We start from the raw sequence: 5251 nt of genomic DNA on the forward strand, positions 1-5251 counted from the left end.
GTCTGTGAGTTAAACAGAACTTTTATTGCAGGTGAAAACCTGAGAAAATTTCAAGCAGGAAGTGGCACTAATTTTGAGAGCTCTGTGTTCCAATGCCTTCCTATTGCATATGTGAAGTCTCATCAATAAGACCTCTTTTTCTATGTCTTCCCTAAGGTGTCAACAGCTTTTAGACGTAGTTTCAGGCCTTTATTTTGAAGGATGAGCTTGCAAGAGCACATTGGGTAAGTGGACAGGTGGGGGTTCTCCAATCTTGCGTAAATCTGAAAGGTAGCCATTGTTTCTCTCGCTCTAGTGAGAAGCCAACTGTCCCGGTTGATTTATTATCGAATAGATATGTGAAAAACACAATGAAGTTGGATCAGAAACAACGTTTGACATGTTTATGTGGACATTATGGATATCATTTGGAATTTTTTTCGCCGTTGTCGCAAACGCTTTTTCTGGTGGATTCCTGGTCATGACGCATCAAACAAACTGAGGTATTTGGATATAAAACATATCTTTATGGAACAAAAGGAACATTTGCTGTCTAACTGGGAGTCTCGTGAGTGAAACCAACCGAAAATCAACTAAGGTAAACGATCCATTTGATTGCTTTGCTGGATGTTGTTACCGAGTTACCTGACGCTAGCTGTTCTTATTGTTTTGTCGAGCGATCGTTACATTTACACAAATGCATGTATTGCTTTCGCTGTAAAGCATCATTTCAAAATCTGAGACGACAGATGGATTAACAAAAGGCTAAGCTGTGTTTTGCAATATTCCACTTGTGATTTCATGAAATTATATTTTATGATTACCCTCTGGCGCTAGGCTACGCTATGCTAGTCAGGGTTTTTAATGACAGAAATCCCGGATCCGGGATGGGTAGCAATGAATTAAAGGACTTTAAAGATGCCAAGTGTAGCATGCCACATCATCATGTTGCTCAAAAAACAATTGTGCTATTGTGTGTGTTTTTTCGCATTATTTGTAATTTATTTTGTACATAATGTTTCTGCCACCATCTCTTATGACCGACTAGAGCTTCTGGATATCAGAACAGCGATTACTCACCTCGTACTGGACAAGGTTTAACAGATACATTCACATATGAAGACAAGCCTGACCTCTCCCCTCTCTGGGCCCCAAGTGACTTTTCCCTAGCTGAGAAGGGAAAAGTGCAACTGCCAACAGTATAGTCCAAAAGGAGACATTCTAATGACAAGTATCTCACATAAGCATATTATGTAAATAAAACATCTTATTTATCTATGTTACCTAACTAATTCTGATTCAGCTCCCACAGTAGTTTCTCCTATCCTCTCAAGCTCTGTCAGGTTGGATGGGGAGTGTTGGTGCACAGCTTTTTTCAGGTCTCTGAAATATTCGATCGGGTTCAAATCTGGCTGGGCCACTCAAGGTCATTCAGAGACTTGTCCCGAAGCCACTCCTGCGTTGTCTTGGCTGTGTGCTTAGGGTAAATGTGCTGTTTGAAGGTGAACCTCCCCCAGTCTGAGGTCCTAAGCTCTCAGGAGCAAGTTTTCAACAAGGATCTCTTTGTACTTTGCTCCATTCATCTTTCCCTTGATCTTAACTAGTCACTGAAAAACATCCCCACAGCATGATGCTGCCACCACCATGCTTCACCGTAGGGATAGTGCCAGTTTTCCTCCAGACGTGACGCTTGGCATTCAGGCCAACAAGTTCAATCTTGGTTTCATCAGACCAGAGAATCTTGTTTCTCGTGGTCTGAGAGTCTTTAGGTGCCTTTTGACAAACTCCAAGTGGGCGGTCATGTGCCTTTTACTGAGGAGTGGCTTCCGTCTGGCCACTCTAACATAAAGACATGATTGGTGGAGAACTGCAGAGATGGTTGTCCTTTTGGAAGATTCTCCCATCTCCACAGAGGAACTCTAGAGCTCTGTTAGAGTGACCATCGGATTCTTGGTCATCCTCCCTGACCAGGGCCCTTCTCTCATGATTGCTCAGTTTGTCCGGGTGGCCAGCTCTAGGAATAGTCCTGGTGGTTCCAAACTTATGTTTCAAGAATGATGGAGGCCACTGTGTTCTTGGGGACCTTCAATGCTGCACACATTTTCTGGTACAATTCCCCAGATCTACGGACAATTCCTTAGACCTCATGGCTTGGTTTTTGCTCTGGCATGCACTGTCAACTGTGGGACCTTACAGTTGATGTTTAAAGTTTACATACACCTTAGCCAAATACATTTAACCTCCGTTTTTTCACAATTCCTGACATTTAATCCTAGTAAAAATTCCCTGTCTTAGGTCAGTTAGGATCACCACTTTATTTTAAGAATGTGAAATGTCAGAATAATAGTAGAGAGAATGATATATTTCTTTCATCACATTCCCAGTAGGTCAGAAGTTTACATACACTCAATTAGTATTTGGTAGCATTGCCTTAAAATTGTTTAACTTGGGTCAAACGTTTCGGGTAGCCTCCCACAAGCTTCCCACAATAAGTTGGGTGAATTTTGGCCCATTCCTCCTGACAGAGCTGGTGTAACTGAGTCAGGTTTGTAGGCCTCCTTGCTCGCTCACGCTTTTTCAGTTCTGCCAACACATTTTCTATAGGATTGAGGTCAGGGCATTGTGATGGTCACTCTAATACCATGGCCATTTTGCCACAACTTTGGAAGTATGCTTGGGGTCATTGTCCATTTGGATGACCCATTTGCGACCAAGCTTTAACTTCCTGACATGTCTTGAGATGCTTCAATATATCCGCATAATTTCCTTCCCTCACGATGCCATCTATTTTGGCAAGTACACCAGTCCCTCCTGCAGCAAAGCAGCTCCACAACATGATGCTGCCACCCCCGTCCTTCATGGTTGGGATGGTGTACTTCGGCTTGCAAGCCTCCCCCTTTATCCTCCAAACATCACAATGGTCATTATGGCCAAACAGTTCTATTTTTGTTTCATCAGACCAGAGGACATTTCTCCAAAAAGTACGATATTTTTCCCCATGTGCAGTTGCAAACCGTAGTCTGTCTTTTTCATGGCGGTTTTGGAGCAGTGGCTTCTTCCTTGCTGAGCGGCCTTTCAGGTTATGTCGATATAGGACTCGTTTTACTGTGGATATAGACACTTTTGTACCTGTTTCCTCCAGCATCTTCACAAGGTCTTTTCCTGTTGTTCTGGGATTGATTGGCACTTTTTGCACCGAAGTACGTTCTTCTCTAGGAGACAGAAAGCTTCTCCTTCCTGAGTGGTATGACAGCTGCGTGGTCCCATGGTGTTTATAATTGAGACCTATTGTTTCTACAGATGAATGTGGTACCTTCAGGCATTTGGAAATTGCTCCCAAGGATGAACCAGACTTGTGGAGGCCCACAATTTGTTTTCTGAGGTCTTGGCTGATTTCTTTTGATTTTCCCATGATGTCAAGCCAAGAGGCACTGAGTTTGAAGGTAGGCTTTGAAATACATCCACAGGTACACCTCCAATTGACTCAAATGATGTCAATTAGCCTATCAGAAGCTTCTAAAGCCATGACATAATTTCCTGGATTTTTTTTATTTTTTAAAGGCACAGTCAACTTAGTGTTTGTAAACTTCTGACCCACTGGAATTGTGATACAGTGAATAATAAGTGAAATAATCTGTCTGTAAACAATTGTTGGAAAAATTACTTGTGTCATGCACAAAGTAGATGTCTTAACCGACTTGCCAAAACTATAGTTTATTAACAAGAAATATGTGGAGTGGTTGAAAAACGAGTTTTAATGACTCCAACCTAAGTGTATGTAAACTTCTGACTTCAACTGTATATAGACAGGTGTGTGCCTTTCCAAATCATGTCCAATCAATTGCATTTATCAGAGGTGGACTCAATCATGTTGAAGAAACATCTCAATGATGATCCATTGAAACAGGATGCACCTAAGCTCAATTTCGAGTCTCATAGCAAAGGGTCTGAATAGTTTTTTAAATTAAATGTTTTAATTGAACCTTTTTATTTAACTAGGCAAGTCAGTTAAGAACAAATTCCTATTTACAATGACGGCCTAGTGGGGAACAGTGGGTTAACTGCCTTGTTCGGGGCAGAACGACAGATTTTTACCTTGTCAACTCGGGGATTCGATCCAGCCACCTTTCGGTTACTGGCCCTACGCTCTAACCACTAGGCTACCTACCGCCCCAAAGTTATGTAAATTAGCGATTTCTTTAAAAAAACATTTTTTATTTGCAAACATTTTTAAAAAACTATTTTCGCTTCGTCATGATGGGGTATTGTGTGTAGATTGAGAAAAAAATTATTGAATCCATTTTAGAATACGCCTGTAACTTAACAAAATGTTCAGCTAGTTTAACTTAATGACAAATCAACAATGCCTAACTATACAAAGTATGTAAATACATATTTACAAGTCATCAGTACAATAATAAATCATGAATAACTTACAAAGGTCCATTTTAAAGCATCTGTTATAAACCTAATGTTTCATATTTCCAAGTGTAAACCATGAACACCTGTGCATTTCAATTGTTGCCCATCAAATTTCATAGGTCCGTTGATAGTGTGCATTCTTGCACAAACGATCTCTATTGGCCACAGATATGTCACTTACTGAACAAAGGCATAAAAGACAAGTGAAAATGGTCAAAGGTTATAAAGATAACTTTGTCAGAAGGGAATGTTCATGCTACGTAAACATACAGCATGTCTCAGTGAGATTCCATACAGAAACATGCCTGTATAATATTTAGTCTAACTTTTCTCATCTTCCTTTGGTAGTCATGAGTACAAAGTCCCACAGTGTAAAATTCACCATTCCAATATAAAACACAATCACCCCGAACTGTCTTTAAAAGTCAGTCAGTCCATCGCTGAAGTTAGATGGAGGTGCTTTTTTTGGGGTGTGGAATTATTGGGAGGTACCACCCACTCCAGACAGTCAGGGAATGAGAGAGAGAAAGTGTCGGGTACACAAAAAGACAGCTGTAAGAGTAAAACAGTACATCATATCAGTGTCCATCCCCCAGCTGATGGAGCCTTCAGTATGGGGCGAGGGCAGGAGTGAGGGCTGATGCAAAGGAACACGGACTGGAGACAAAGCAAGGGTGAGTCCTTGGGTAAAGAGGCTTCTGCAGCGGTAAACCCCGGGGTTAGGGAACAGGAAAAGTTATTGGAACGAGGGAAGGAGCCTGAGATTAGGGCAAAGGTGAACCTTTGAGTCGAGAAAGGGCAAGTTCTTGGGGAGAGAATGTTGGCAAGTGCTAGGGTTTAGGCGTAGGGC

Source organism: Salvelinus namaycush, chromosome 26 (assembly GCF_016432855.1).
Source record: "Salvelinus namaycush isolate Seneca chromosome 26, SaNama_1.0, whole genome shotgun sequence".
NCBI classification, from domain to species: Eukaryota; Metazoa; Chordata; class Actinopteri; order Salmoniformes; family Salmonidae; genus Salvelinus; species Salvelinus namaycush.